Below are 16,903 nucleotides of genomic sequence, written 5' to 3'. Positions count from 1 at the left end.
TTAAAAAAAAATACATACATATATATTTGTATGAACACATACATGTTTTAGAATGGAAATTTGTGAGGTTTTAATTAAATAAGAATTTGCAGAATATTTTTTTGTGGCCTTGTATCATATCAGCAAGGAATTAAATATACACCATAACTTAAAACAAAGCCCCTTCACATGAAAGGGTAATGTTAAGTATTCCTAAATTAGGTCTAAATTATTGTCATGACCACTTTTATTTCACATCTTATCTCAAATTGTAAAAGTGCTCTAAAAGGTCATTGATGCAAGACAGAATCAGAACCAGAGTTTCATGAGAAAAGAGTAAGGAAGTCAGGATGACTCTTTGCATCAACTGAAAAGTTGTTTATTTCTGTTAAAATTTGCTTATGTCAGCAAATCCTCACTCAAGTTTTCCACTACCATTATTGTTCTTCAGAACATCAATTTGTTTAAACTCCCATTATTTGAAGAGAATCACAGATGTTCTATTATACAGTGCCAATGAATGTTCCTGATTTAAACAAGTAAATATATGCAACTCTTTGACAGACCTTATTGCACTGTTACTATATAATACAAAGCAGCCTTCCTATGAACTGAAAATTGAATTGAGTATGTTGGGTGTAGGACTAGTGCAGTTAACACCAAGCATATCAGGATCTTGCAGTTTTATCTTCTGAATTACCAGAATTACTGAATTAGAGGTGGTAACATGCTGAATAACTTTCCATTGGAAAACGCTTCTTAGAAATGCTAATACCTTAGGAGAAATCCACAATCTGGTAAATTATGATTGTTGAACTCCTAACTTTTAGGGACAAGAGATTTGATAATCACTAAGATGATGAATACTTTTGAAAAAAAAAAAATAGTGGGATTCAATGGAACTGAAAAGGTGATAGTCTCTTTTTAAATTGTATTTCAATGAGTGGTAATTTAATGCATTGTTAAAAAGAGATGCATCTTATGTCTCTCTTTAAGATTAATTAACCCTTCCTAATATGTGTGCTTTTATGACTACTATTAATGTGCTTGCAAAAAATAATCTTATTAAAGCATGAAATGCAAAATAGTCTTAAAATCTTAGGGTCAAGAGAAGCACTTCTAAGATATTACGAATTTATGTATTCATTTATTTGCTTATTTATACCTAGGAGAAAATAATGTCTTTCAACAAACCATGCTTTTGCTTTTTCTCTAATAGTCATCTGGAGTTACGCACACTTTATTTACTAATAAAGTTTAAAGGGGTCTGCTTGAGTGGAGAGGAAGGTGTGAACGTAGCATTTAAATCCTTCGTCTTTAGGAGCAACAGCATGGTCCTGTTGAAATAATTTTCTTCTGTGAGGACAGTATCATGGGTATAAGTCTGCTCCAGAACAGCAGTAGCACATCTTACTGATACCACATATACGTATGTGTGGATATACACACGTAGACACAGAGATGAGATACACATATGTGTGTATACTATTTGTGTTTATCAATTCCATGTTTCAATTTCTAGCTTAATGTAAACAAAGCTCTTTTACAATAAAGGCTGAATCGAATTGGCACAATACACTTTTTTAGCTGTTTTAGCATACTGACAACAGCTAAACAGGCATTTCACATTTTTAAATGTTTTAATCAGGTAGCATGGTTGGCTATATTGTGAAACACTGAAAGAAACACTACATACTGCTCAGCCTGTTTCCATGGCTGTCAGACTGGCAATATATTTATTTCACAAAGAAAAGCAACACCTTTTCATAATATATATTTCAAATATAACTGGGTACTGTTTCTTAGCAACAAGAGCTCGGTAGCTGGTGATCCTGACGTGAGCCATTGAATAGGGGTGAAACATGTGCATGTGCTTGTGAACCATAGTGCTTCAATTAGCAGGTAGCTCACAGAGGAAACAAAGGTATTATGACACCAAATTTCTCTCAGCGATTTTTTTTTTTTTTTTTTTTTAAATTTAGGAGAGTAAAGGAGCACTCATCTGACCCCAGCAAAATACTGGTCTTCACTAGGAAAAAAATACTCTTTTCCCACTTAGTGAATAAAATAAATCAACTTGAATTGCACACAAAAACATATGTGGAATAAATGTGACCTGACTATAAAACAGATGTTTTTTACAAATAGAACCCCAAGAAGTAATTACTTACAGCTTGTTTTAGAGAGACCCACTTTCTTTCACTCTGAAAAGAAAATGTGTGCATGTGTCATATTGTAACAATAGCTTTGAGTGCTACTGGTACTAAAGAACTTCAAAGGTAGTTGAGCACTTTCTGACAAGTTGCAGTTTCATGGACTCCTGTTTTTGCTCTGTGGCTAGTAACGGAAAGGCAACGTGGGGAAAAACCACCGAAAAAGATAAATTAGCCCAGTCTTGTAGCTCTCCCTGTGTAGAAATTTCCATCCTGGATCCAGATTTTGCTCTTTCTGCAGTGTTCCTTACTGCTTGAATATACTCTTTTAAAATCAATGGCATTCATCACAGATCAGAATATGCTGAGCCTATGTAAAGAGCTTTAGGAAATTAAACCTAAGTCATATAAAGTGTCCTTCCATATGGGTTTTCTATAGAACAGAAGGATATATGAAATGATGTGAAATGGCTGTTTAGGTTAATTGACTTTTGCAGGTCCAAATGGCAATAGCATAGATGATAAAATTCTTCAGTTCTTACCTCGGGAACCCTGTGTGGTTCCTGTGGCTGCTTGTTCATGTGGCAAGACTATATTCAGCATATTACTAGGCATGTTCCCATGTTTACAATGGAATTTAGATTAGCAAATAGTGTAGCAAAATAATACAAAAGGAATAAGGGAGACTTCCCTTGGCCTTTATGTTCTTTGGATTATATTCTGAACATGTAATTTGTAGCCGAGGGAGATGAACCCATACATAATTAATGTTCAGATACAAATGTGATACTTCATCTTGAGTTTCATTTCCTCAATTCCTGTCAAAATCTTAAAACTACAGAAAAACAGCTTTTGATAGGAAAATTGCTTAATGTCTTTTAAGTCAGCTGAAAGGGAGAAGTTATCAGAATCAGTAAGTGATTTACTGTTTTATTGTCGAATTACTTGCGACTATTTGGATAGACCTTTAGCTTTGCTTAAGCTTGGTTTGCCAAACGTACATATATGCCTTAAATATTTATCTTGTTCATTGGAAGTACTATCTAATAACTTTTTGTAATTAACTACTCTTCACTAGTCAGATAATAATACTTGATATGGTGGATAGTACAAATGGATTGTTACCTAGTATTTAAATGACCCTAATGAAGTGAGAGTGCTAAATAAAGGGGTCAACTACCAACAGTTAGCAAGCAGTGCATTAGTCATAGTTACTACAGTAATAATTATAATTATAAAAATGGTAAAAATATTAAAATTAATTCCTTATTTTCTGCTCTTCTGTTCTATCTTCTAAACTTCTGTTAAATGTTACCACTGATTTATTTTATTGCAAGATGCAAATTGCTGTGTAATGTGTGTTTTGTTTATTTGTGCAAAACCTGTAATTATGAGGGGCAGTGCCATGAAATATTAAGGCACTTGCCATCTGTTTGTGCAAAGATGTTAGGTGTGGCTGTAGTCAAGGCTGATTGCTCTGGAGTGGGAGTGAAGTTTTTATATTTACGTTCCATATGGTACAAGCAAAATATGGCAAACTGAGTGTTTTCAGATTGCATACACAAGGTGAAATCCTGGCTTTACTGCAGTCCAAGCCAGATTCGTTACTGCTTTCAGTGAGTACAATTGTCAGTTTGTTGTCTTAGCTATTCATTTTCCTTAATTTTGAGAAGACTTACGACATTTGTATTTTAGCAACCATTATCACTTTTAACAAGTTCTCTACATTTGCAAAATCTAGCCATTCACAGCGATAGAGCAGAAATTCACGAAGATTGACAGTGGTAAAAAGAGCAGAGGTGTCTAGAGCAGACTGCAGAAAGTCATTGGCCACAGTGGCCAGAATGTGTTGAAAAATAGTGTGGGTTTTTTTTTTTCTTCAAATGTAACATGAATAAAACCATCATATTTTTATTAATGGAAAGGAAAACAATGTCACTTCGCATTTTGCTGTGTTTTAGCACCTCTCTGCTAAAGGGAAGGGGAAGTACAGAAAGAGTGAGAACACCACCAGATTGATCATGAGTCTTAGAAAAGGAACTGGAAAGGGTCTCAAACATGATGATCTATGTCATTACAATTCATTGCATGAACTGATCCAGCTCCATCTTCAATCTGATTTTTGTACACTCAAATTCCCATTGAAAAACTCATCCAGACTCTCATTGCTCTGACTGGAAATTTCCCAGTATGTTCATCCTAAATGTACTTGTGTTTAATTATTTGTTCTTGTGCTGCTATCATCCTGTGCCTTTAATTATTGCTTTGCTTTTGTGATGTCTGGCCACTGGTGCATTTACAGCTAACCTCACAGACATTTTTCTAGGTGAAGTAATCTTTGGATTTTGAGCTTTGTGCTAGCTTTGGCTTTCTGAAGCCATGGTAGAGTGATGCTACTTCCAAGTTCTCTTCAGCTCTTTCAATAACTGATGACCTGTAAGTATGTCTCTCTTATTACGTGGATGGTTCACTTTTGGCTAACTGGCCTTTAGTGCTTCCTATGTGGATGTTGAAATACTTAAGTAAGGATCTATCAAGGTCTAGAAAAACCTATCCATGAGTTTTACAAAGGACTTAGTTGATAGTATTAAGACTTTACCATTCGTTCCTCTCAGCTTAGATCATGGCACAGTGTCCAGGCAGTGCAGCATTGGTTGTTTCTGAGACATTACTACAAAATTAGGCACAGAGATTGTATTTTAATTTGAAATAATAGCACTGTGATGTCTTCCTTGCAGTCACAAGGGTATCTTTAAATTTAGATTTCAAGCTTATTGGAGCAGGGCCTGTCTCTAACCATGTAGTTTAGTTTATATGCTGCTCATCCCAGTAAGGATCCTGATTTATTCCCACTATTACCATAATAGAAATAATAAGCAGCAATAAAGTGAAATAATGTGAAAATAGAGAGCATAGATTTTAGTCAGCAGCCTTTAGAAATGTTGCCTTTCACATTTTTAAATTCTGTGCTGACAGTTTACTGAAGGAATGAGGGCAATTTACATTTTAAAGCTTAGTTTACAAAATTGGCTTGGCTCATTAGAAAGTCATGGTTGGGTTTTTACAAATCTGTCCCTTCCCCCTGCTTATCCTATCCTCTGCCCTATTCGTGTTTTATCTCTGCATATCTGCATAGCATTCCCATCTTCCTATAAAAGGGAAAACTGCTCTTAAACTCGTCATTACACAGCTATCTTGAATCAGCCTTATCCTGCAACCTGTGGAAAAGATTTCAATGATTTTTAGACTTATTTGTCAATGTCCATTACCAAGCAACCTACAGGTTTGCAGCGGCAGACATATCAAATTTATGCCCACTTCATTTTCAAACAGCATAATTGAGTATTCCATTTAATCTAGGTATATTCCATGCTGACTTTTACACCTTCCTGAAGCTTCCATTCTCATCAAAGATTTACACGGTTGTGTTACCTGCTTTTTCCTCTTTCTTTTTTTTTTTTTTTGTCAGCTAATGGCTATTCAGATTGCATATTTCATATGAAAAAGTGCTCAATTATTACTTTTTTTTCTCCTGGACAATTTGAAAAACAGGAAAGCAAAATGAACATTAAAAGCTTGAATTCTGACTTGCACACAGATAAAGCTCAATATTCAAATTCTTCTGTGGGCTGCTTTCATTCCATCTCATATAGGGAGGCATAAATTAAGCCCTCTCTACATAACAGCCTATTTTCGACTGCAGTTTCATCTCCATGAAGGACAAACAACTTTATGTATGAGGGTTCCTGCATACCTGCTGTTCAGACAGGATGCAAATGTTTCATACCATAAGTGTGTTTTTAATATAAGTAAACAAGGTCAGTAATAGGCATCATCCAGAACTGAATTGATTTTGAAGGTACATCTGGTGACAAGTTGCACGAGACTTTGAAGCGCACAGGTTGCAGAGTGGCTAAGTAGGTTGGACTGCGAAGTTGATCTGAGGGTGCCTCTACATTAGCTTTCGGTTTTAGATTGGGAGGGACCTTTTGAAATGAATCCTTCAGTTGTCCCCTCTTACTAGGTTTTGCTTCAGATTGTGCAGTAGGCTTGGAGGTATGATCTGGACTCCTTTTGAATGAAAGCAAACTGAAAGTTATGCTTGGGAGCACACTTATCATACTGGAGCTCTTCATCAGAGGGGAGCTAGTGCAAGAGGTGCAGAGCACGGATGTCAGGTCCTCATCGCTCGCTTTTGGCTCCATGGGTCTCCTGTTGGCCCATCCTGATCGCTGTGCTCCCGTTGCTTGGATTCTAACACCATTTATCACACCACTGTGAATAATTATTCGTTCTCTTATTAAAGATAAATACTAGTTTGCAAACATGGATTCCTTTCATATTATTGAAGTGTTCCATAAAATGCAATAAAATCCCCATAGGTCTGCAAAACTGTGTGTGAAGTTTTCCTACAATTATGTGAGAACTGCCAAGATGATGACCACCCATGAAGTAATTCAGCTTTTTAAAAAGTATTAAATAGGGCATTCATCTCTTCTGAGTTTCAGAAGCAGCCTATTTTCAAGAAAGAGATTTTGCTTCTGGTATTAAAAGGTTCATACTTTATCCAAACCAGAAATTAAACACTTAATGTATTGCTGTTTATGTTCTTTTTATGTGTGTGTGTGAGAATATTTTTGCTGTTCTCCCTAATAGGAAGTGAAGAAAGTCATTTGGACATACGGGTTTCCTGTCAAATATAGAAGACAAGTGATCATCAGAAAATAGGCCACAACAGAGTATAAAAATGAACAAACAGCAAAATATGGGGTTTTGTTACTCGGAAACCTTGCAATATATGGAAGTGTTTTCACGGAAAGTCCAAGAGTCCTCATTTCCTTTCACTTGTCAATTTTTCATTTCTTTGTTGCAGACATTGATCTAGAGTAACTTAGGTGAAGATTTTGGATGGAAGTTAGGGACTGAGAAGTTCTAAAGTAAAGCTTTAAGAATGTGTTTGGTTTGACAATTTGGAATTTGGTTAGTTTCTCTGCTTGCTATTGAAAACAGTGAATAACAGTCGGGAGTCTCCAGCTGTCAATAACTCTTTCAGCAACAGAGTTGTTGCTGATTACAATGTAGTTAGCCAATCTTGTAATAACGGTGGCAAAGTGCAATACTCGGTCCAGGTCATCTCTGATCTTTGCTGCTGTATTATAAACCGGTAGGAGCATACACTGTGACAGAGTGGAAAGCTTGTTGTCTCTGTACAGAGTTCTTTGACACTAGCAAGTCTTCAGAATCATTTTAGATTCAGATCCTCAAATGAAATGCACGTATTCAGCTGGCAAAAATCAATGCATGATGTCACTGAATTCTAGGAATCACAAGCAGTAAGACGAGATAATTTTATTACCAATTTTACAGTCTGATGTAATTTCCCTGACTTCTGACATCTGCATACAGGGTCCATATCCTTTCTTGAAGGATCATTCCTTGTGTACACTAACATCTGTGATCTTAAAAATCACAGCTTTTCAAAAGTCAGAAGGTTAAAAATTAAGAAACTGAGTTACTTGTATTAATAGTGAGTGAAAAAGCAGGCTTTTTTTTTTATAGTAAGTTCTTACTCTATTGTAGTAACTGAGTTGCTAATACTGGGTATGCTCATGGGCTGTATTAAGCTTGAAGTGGTTCCATACGACGATCAATTGTTTAAGTAGCATGCATTTCAACAGCACTTAAAACTTGTACTCACATGATTGACATTAATGATTCTGAAGGAGACACTGTAGTCTGTCAAGTGGGTAATTTGTGTTTTTAAAAAATTGCTTGAATACCTGTTTACATGGTAGACTATAACAGCGGGGGAGACACTGACGTTACAGCCAATAAATAAGATGGTTACCATTTTTTTAAGTATCTGAAATACATGCCAACAAAATCCGGCATGAAGGCTATGAGGAAATGGATATTCACATACCTGTAAAATTCTGTAAAGACAAAGGCATGGTTTTGGTCTAGCTGCCTTTAGTTTTTAATCATCAAAGTTATTAGTAGCTTGAATATTCCAGTGGGATAAGCTTCAGCAAACAGGGGATCATCGTATTACTGCTTGTATCTTCTATAATGCATTTATACAAGATATTTGTTTCATTTCATGAACAGTTACTTCTTAAGTTGTTGGCCTGATCTGAATGCACGTGGAACTTGTGGGAGTTTAAGCAAGGTAGCATTTGTCAATACGGTTGGTAGCATTTTTGTCTTATATCTGTTACTCCACTTTAGGGCTGGATTAATCTAAATAACAGATATTTGTTATTAGTGGGGAATAAGTCACATGTGGAGAGATATGAGGAATTAGTATAGCGTTCTCTACATTTACTTCCCATTCCTAATCCACAGGAGCTTTCTGTGGTAGAAAACACAAGCACTGTGAGATGGATTCCCGTAGCATTTGGTCTCCCACCCTCATCCGGAGGGCTGAATGCAGTCGTCCAGGGCAGTTACCCACCCTCAGCAGTCTCCAGACTTTCCTTTTCCTGAAGGCCCTCCACGAGTGTGCTGTGGACCCACTGTAATCATTGTATGGCAGTCTGTTCTGCATGGTTAATTTTGCAAGGTGTCTATATAGTAGAATCTCTGATGCTAGTAAGGGCTTTATACCCTGTAGAGCTAGTAGGATTTTGCATTGTTGCCATATGTTAACAGTAGAAGTCTGCTGCCAGCATGAAGTAAAAGATAGCCGAGTCTGTAAGAGGTTGTAGGCTAATGCAGAAATATTGGCCTGATCTACTTTCTTAGTATAGCCTCCCTGGGTTAACAGCATAAGGGTCTATTCTTTGTGAAGTTACCTTTCAGAAGGTCTCTTCATTCTTTGAACACAAAAGGAAAAGTAGAAGGGGGGTGGAGGAGGACCTCAGCTTTTACCTTGTACTCTCTTGACTCCTCTGCTTTTAAATACAGACCAGAGGATTTCTGTTCCACCTCAAACCTGTGCTAACCTTAATGAGAACTGCGCGCATTCATCAGTAAATGCTGACGTCCTTTTGGAGTGTTTATGCGGGGAGCTGTGTGTATGAAGTACAGATGATCGCAAACTAAGGGCACAACTGCTTCTTTACACAGCTCTGTCTCTTCCCCGTGCTGGTAACTGGTCCTGTTATTTAGTCAAGGAATGGAGTAAAGGAGGAGAACTTACACATGGCCCTTACTAGTACTTTGGATTAAGAATTTTGTATACCTCTTTTTTAGACATAAACTGCAGGCTCTGCTCAACCTATGATGCATTAGAAAACCAGATTTAAAAAGATTACAACTTCAAGCATCTGATACTGGTTGAAGTTTTTCAATTTCTGAATAGTAATCTTTTGTTTAATATTCTTAGTGAATTAAATCTCCTTGAATTCCAGAAACCTTTAATCTGAAAATGTAATAATAAGACACTGCTGTCGAAGTTCTGAATGCTTTGTTCACACATTTTTAAGTTTCAGGGATCTGTGTTGAGAATACCAGAACGTCCTTTGTAGAAGATTATTTAGATCATAGGCTTTATTGACTGGTGAAATACTGTTTATCTTCATAATAATAAAATGCAGAAGCTTTAAAGCAGAATAAAGAAAACCACTGAAAAGAAGTCTCCTTCCACTCCAATCTCATTTGTTGAAAGAAAATGCATATTAATTAAAAATTTAGACACTTCATTTCTGTTGCAAGGCTCCTTGCAAAAGACAAATTATTTTATACATCTAGTATGTGTTAGAACTGACAGATGAGATTAATATGCTTCTTAAATTACCATTACCAAGGGTCAATTAATAAGTGAACTAACCTTGTGAAAGTCATTCTCAAAGACTAGTTACGGATCTGTAATGGTCCCTGTCAAATTACACAGAATTGAGAAAATGAGAAAACTGTCAAATAAATACGATACCTACTAATTACATTCTGCATAAGGTAAATGAGCTTTTGTGGTTGTTGGTGGAAGGAACAAAAAATAAGTCTAAGAAATGTTACTGATAATTATACACAGATTTGGAGTAAAATTTACTTGAGGGAACATGTATGTACAGAAACCTGTCTTGGTAAGAGAACAGTGAAATTTCTTTGAAGTCACAGAATAGGTGATGTGAAGGTTGGATGATAATTAGAAAAATATTTCTTAGGCTATTGTATTGATTGTCACCTTGGTAAATGGAGAATTCCCCTATATTTTTCATTCTTGTATTATGATACATTTTTTATTTGGCCTTTTGATCTTCAGATGTTAACTTACTTATACAAATAACAGTTTCATTATGACAGGAAGGAAAACAGCCATGTATGCCGTGTGACTTGACAAAAATGAACACTGATACTAAGTTTCTCTCTGTGGGAAGGACTTTTCTAAAAAAAAATTAGCTCCATACCTGCAGGCTGACCAAGTATGATATCATTCACTAATCTTATTTCTTGTGATCAGCTTACAAAACTAGAGCAGATATAAAAACAAGATCACAGAAAAATAGTTTGCATTCTTCCAGAAAAGACTGAAGGTTTAAGACACTTCAGCAACAAAATCGCTGATAAAACCATTTTTGGGTAAAAATTGGGCCTTCACAACTGTTGGCAACTGCAAATAGGTTTTTGCGTTACAGGTTTCACTGTAAGCCCATTTCTAGGTTACTGGGTTGTTTCTATTAAATTCTCTAACTACATCTATTACTTACTAAATATTATTAAACAAGTATTAAACAGTATAAAGAAGCCCATACTAGCTGTATGATGTGAATCTTGAAATACAGCAAATCAAACACTTATTTGTACAGCGACCACAAGGTTTGCTGTGATGGCAGTAGTGGCTGTTCATGCATCTGTTTTCTAATAATATGAGTTTAAGAAATTTGGTATTGATATGAATATTTCTAGATTAAAATAGTACTCACGCTGTTGGAAGGATAATCATACTACTATATGCTGCTATGAAGCTTTGAGCTGGAAATTACTTATTCCAGCCCTGTAAATGTTTGTAAGGGAGGTCGAGTCAGAGTGTACCAGCAATGTTATGTGAGTGATCAGTTAGCATGGCTATTCAACACTGTATTCAAAAGCTGAAAGCGGAAATGTGTTTAATCACAGCATTTGATGGATAATTTTAAAAGAGAAATGTGGTTCTGAAAATGAACCTCTTCAGACAGAAGGTTAAAAAAAAAAGTTTTCATACGTTTATTCAGTTCTGTTCTCTCTGATCTGCTAGGTAAAGCAGAACATAAAGCAGAAAAATAATCTCAATGTCCCTTTTCTTCTCTCTTGTTTCATTAGTAATAGAACACTTTTCTAAAGTTGAAAACCCTATCTACATCAAGATATTTTTGGTGAGCAACTTCATTTTAGTTAAACTCTTACACAATATAATTTACCTGCTGTCAAACCCAGTTGAAGCGACATAGTTTGTTACTAGCATATTCCAGAACATGTCAGGATTTGATGAGCTATGAATATTGTGTTTAGTATGCATTTTTATAAGGTTTTTCCCAACATTCTACTAAACAGACCGTGCATCTATCTCTGAATGTCCTTTTTTTTCTGCAGGAAAATGTTGCTGTTGTACAATTTTGGTTCCTTGCTGAAGAGGCAATCCACAGACATGCTTATTTTTTGACCTTTTAGTGAGAAAGGTGAAGGTCTGATTACTTAAAATGCGTTTCTGTCAGGCATGTTTTCTGTGGTTAAAACTTCCACTTTCTTTGAATTGCTCTAGTGTGAAGCTCATTTATCTTCTGATAAAGAGTAATTCTTTTTAAGTGGTGTCTGTAGTAAAATTAGGGCAGGTGACTAAACTCAGTCCACTCATCTCTCTCTCTCTCAGCTGTCTCCATTTAATGGTGCATATAAGCTATTTGTAGAAGAACATAGAGTGCCATCTATTGAACAGTTATGTGATCCTGCAGCCCTGGTTTTGAAAGAAGGTGAGACACAATCATATTTGTAAAACATTCAACATACAGAAAAATTTACAGCCTACTAGAGATTTTAGTATGTTTCCTTTCATTTTCACTGCCTCCTTTGATATAAAATGAAACCAACACAGAGCCTCTAAAATAATTATTCTTGGTCTACTTTACATCTGAGAAAATATTTGGGTATCTTTCTGCTTTCCTAAGTAGACCTAATGATTTTAAGTTGGCTTTTTGCAGCTGACTCTGCATTCGTTATGAAGGGGTTTCTCCCAAATGATAAACTTAGCTCTATGATATCAGTTCATGCAACATTTTTTTTCATTTGTGTCTTCAGCATCTGTGTTCACGGAACAATTTTTATATGGCAAGTGATCATATTACAGTGATCTATTGTTTGTTGCTTCCATATTTCTTAAGGTACTGTACTACTTATATATATGGTTGCTATACAGTTTTAGGTGCTTTTTGTTGCTCAGATACCATAGAATTTACTTGGTGTCATAGTAACAAACCTTTAGTTCTGTAAGACACCTCAGTTATAAACAGAATAGTTTTAATCTTTTTGATAGGCTCTCTATGGTTGATGGATTGCTACTGATTTGAGCTCAAAAATCAAACTCTTTGTATCGACTGGACTGAGCTTCTGTATGTGTTTTGCATTGAGCTAGCAAGTTACTTAATAGTGATGGATTTATAAATAGGTTACTCCAAATAAAAGAAATTATCTTATATTTGAACCAGCAATATATTGATGAAAAGTGACCTTGCCAAGTTGAAGGAGAACAACACTTTTTGGTGATATAGCAGAACTGAGTGAAGAAGAACTTTTATGCAATTTGCAACTAATTGTTATTTTACTGAACTGTAAAGTCCAATCTTTATGCGCGCTGCATATATCAACTTAAAAACTAGGAGGAGACAGGAGCAATGGAACGGAGACAGGACTAGACCTAGTCACGGATGACACCAGAATTTGGTGAAGAATAAAACTAGGTGCAATCTTGTTTTTCTCTTTTTAGGCAGGAACCTGTGCAACAAGATACTCTTTGTAATCACTGGGGCTACTAGGAATTACGTTGGTAACAATAGTGACACTTCAAGCTGTAATTAAATAAATTTCATGAAAATCATACTGCATTATTACAATACCTCCCTATTTCTTAATGAAAGTTCAGATTTTAATATATGCAGGCCTATTATTTTTAGAAAGGATCTGTACTGTGATGTGAAGTCCCTTAATTGACACAGCTAGGCTCAAGGGAAGTATAATGGAGTAAAATACCACAGGATGAATTTCCATTACTTGTGAGTGCAATGCCACTTTGGGACTAGATACGTGAAGGTTGAATAGTCTAGTCTATTCAGGAAGTCACTGTGATGCTTTGGAGCATAAACTTCAGAGGGTCTGTTCAAGGACTTTCTGTTCTAGGTCATTTAAGGTTTGAAAAAAAATGCTATGCCTCAGGAGATTTTAACAGGTCAAAACGATGCAAGATTTCCCCTGCTTTGCCTATTTGTTTCTACTGTATGTTAAATTTTCAGTCTTATCATGGTAAACCTGTTTGAAGTTACAGTTGCCTTTCTTTAATTACTATTAGTTTGTAATAGGGCATATTTTATTTCTGTTATGACTTTAATTCACTCCTGGTGTTCTGTTAGTGATTATCTCTGTGATTACAAAGATGTTTTTCTCATTTTTTCAGTTACAGCTTTGCAATGGGAGAAGCAAATTTTACTGCAACAGCTTGCTGTGATGAGTTCTGGAAGTTATTCCTTTTATGATCATTTATTTTGCAGGTGCATGAAGAAGAGTCTCGATGACTGTTGGAGTTCAAAAAGGCCTTTTTCATTTGCAATTTTTGGTGCAAGTGACATTTAATGCATTTTGTGACTGACTATATCCAGACTTTATTTTTGCTGCAATAACTTTGAGTTTCCAATTTTTCCTTTGTTGCCAAATACATAAAGTTTACTTTTTCTGTGCATTTTTTTTTCCAGTTGATGCAACCGATACAACTTGATGCAAGCAGTGAAAAAGTAGAGATCTGCAACATAATAATTTTCCTTGAAAAAAAAAAAATGGTTTAGTTGTATTTTTGGACTCAAAATCATTTTTGTTACAACTTGTAAATTATCAAAGGCTTTGAAAAGGGTAAAAAAAAAAGACAAGAGATGACAGTTACATTGTGAGTCTTGGCAATCAGGAAATTGCTCACATGGGGTTGTCATAATTTGCAGTTTAGCAGAAGCATGAGGGAGAGAAAAAGAGAGGTCTGCTTTATCTCCAGAAACAAAATAGGTGTAGAAATGTAGCACAGATAAAGTCCTGAAAGATAGTGAAAAATCAGTAAGTCAGAAGTCTGTAGATGTGGTTTGAGATCTAACTTTATGAAAAAGAAGCACAGGAACTGCTGCTGTTGTATGTTGTAAAATATCAAGTGAGAGTTCAGAATTAAGGGAAAGTGGTGATGGACCATATAGTATACTGAGGAGATCTCTTTAGTAACATGCTTAATGTGGTAATTTAGAGCTGACTGATATCTCAAAAAAAAAAGAAAAGAAAAAAATATCCAGTGAGAGACACTAGAACTGCTAATTATACCTTAAGATTAATAGTTTTAACAGGTAATGCTCTCATCAGAGCTGAAGACCAATGAAGCATTTCAGAAAGTTTCTGGGCTAAATGTAAGCAATAAAAATAAAAGAAAATGAAATAAATTCTGTCTTTTGATGTGTCACTATGTAGCAGACCCTTGTTAATCCTTTGGGAGCCACATTAGAACTGTTTGACTACTCAGAAGAGACTATTACTGTGTTAATTTAGCTAATTTGAGGCTCATTGACTAAATCTTTCTTTATTGACAATTAATGTAGAGAGATGGTCCAACATGTTAAGAGTTACAAAGATTAGTTTTAGAGAGAGAAAACAGGTAATTAGAAACAACATTTTATTTGAGATCAGGCTGCTCTTGGCATATCTTTCCATTCTATACGTGTGTGCAGACTTTTTCCACTACAATTACACAGAAAGCATTCAGATATTTCCTTTTATCTACGTAGGAAATATATACCTTGCCATTGTTTTCAAAGTAGAAAAACCAACTACGCTGTTACACTGAAACAGAGAAGCTGCTAAATGTTTGCGATCTGGGATGTGCTAATCCATTTAGATGTTGTTACCAGGAAGATCAGTTGTCTGAATTATAAAAGTATTTGCCATAGACATCCTTTTGGAAAAAAACAACCAGGCATAATGTAAAATTCAATAAAGCTGACTGTAGACAAAATCAGCAAAAACTCATTTAGTTCAGAGTAACAGGAAAAGATAAACAGTGCTTTGTTACCTCCAGTGCTCGTATATCATTGTAACTGCTAAGGCCAGGCAAAGAATACAGGAGGGAAATGAAAGCAAAGTGGTAACTGTGAATACTTCCATGATATATTTAGCCAATCAGATGTCAAAATTCAGCCTTCCTAATCTAACAGTTTACAACCTTTTATGACAATTTTGAGGAAGATTGATAAACTCGCTTTTACCGACATATATAACCAAACACACAGTAGGTAGCGAATCATGTAGATGGCATTTCCAGCACCCAAACCTTTTATCATCAGCATTGAAATACGTTATCTTTGGCTTGGCAAACAGAGTCAACAAAGTGTAAAACCTTTACTGGAGAAGAATATGTTGAGGAAGCAGGGGGTGCTCCATGGAAGGTAGTTCAGCTCTGTGGTCAAACAGGCAGCTTCTGGTTAGTAATACAGGTGCACTGAGTACATGAGAGGCTGCCAGAGATTGAGAAAGAAGTTAGAATTAGGTTTAGCAGCAGCAGAAAAATAAATAAATAAATAAATCTGAAAGTGACTGTCTAGGTACATTAACAGGACACAAGAATTTTATCATCATGGCATGCTATGTGCTGGGAAAAGGGAATGACGGATGTTTTGTACCATAACACAATGCTTCACAGCAAAGACTCTCAGCGATGGGGGGTTGGCAGCTCTGCAGTTTGAATGGGTTTCTTAACAGGCAGCCCTTATGGTTTGCGGTACGGTCATCTAAATCCTATAAAGCAGATACAAATAAATCTCATCTAGTTCTCTATCTGACTTTTACAGACTAACCTTTAAAAAGGTGAAATTTAAAAGGACAACAGAACTGCATCTTATGAGGGTATGGCAAATACAGTATATAAATTATGCTGATATTGTTTCAGATTTTGAAGAGGAAAGCAATTATTAACAGAATAAACAAATTTCTCAGAAAGTCCACTAGGAAAAGCTGGCTTCCAGATTATCAACTATTTCTCTTTATCAACACTTAGATCCCAAGCATGCTTACTCCCATCTTGGATGGGGCTTTGAAAGACTCCTGGCTGCAGCTCATTGCTCGAAAAGTGACAGTGTAAAGAGGATGAGATGTCATCCCAGGAATGCTTACAGAGCCAGAAACTTGGGCAGCAAGGCAGCAGTATGCTGCATGCCCTCCAGTCCGGCTTGTAGTGTCCTCTGTACAAGTGCTCTTGTAATCGCTTGTTTTGTTGCTTTAAAATAGAGAAACCTGGTTGGTTACAGCTGTACTAGACTGGTATAAGCTTGAGTGATCCTTGACTTCTAAGACCTTTTCCTACTCATTTGTAGGAACAGATATGTTAAGCAATAATAACAAAGGAAAATATGCATGTGTGTGATATATACCTGACATTTACACTGACCTTTATTTCTTATGCCTAAATAAGTCAGTTTTCTTGTCACTGATGCATTTTTAGATCTTGGATTTTTGTTGTTGGTCTGATTAGTTATGGGCTCTCTCTGACCCTGTTGCTTCTTGAATCCTTCTGTGAGATGAAATTTGTTAAACTTGCCACTTCCTACATGCCATTTGGAGTTATT

General features: G+C 35.9%; 1 protein-coding gene across 3 annotated transcripts in view; it reads left to right on the top strand.

Annotated features, from left to right (window-relative positions):
- Window positions 1–16,903, top strand: part of CDH13 (cadherin 13) — a 518,714-nt gene that overhangs the window by 271,944 nt on the left and 229,867 nt on the right. The window lies entirely within an intron of this gene.

Source organism: Buteo buteo, chromosome 11, assembly GCF_964188355.1.
Source record: "Buteo buteo chromosome 11, bButBut1.hap1.1, whole genome shotgun sequence".
Lineage (NCBI taxonomy): Eukaryota > Metazoa > Chordata > Aves > Accipitriformes > Accipitridae > Buteo > Buteo buteo.
This window is presented reverse-complemented; position numbering and strand designations above follow the sequence as displayed.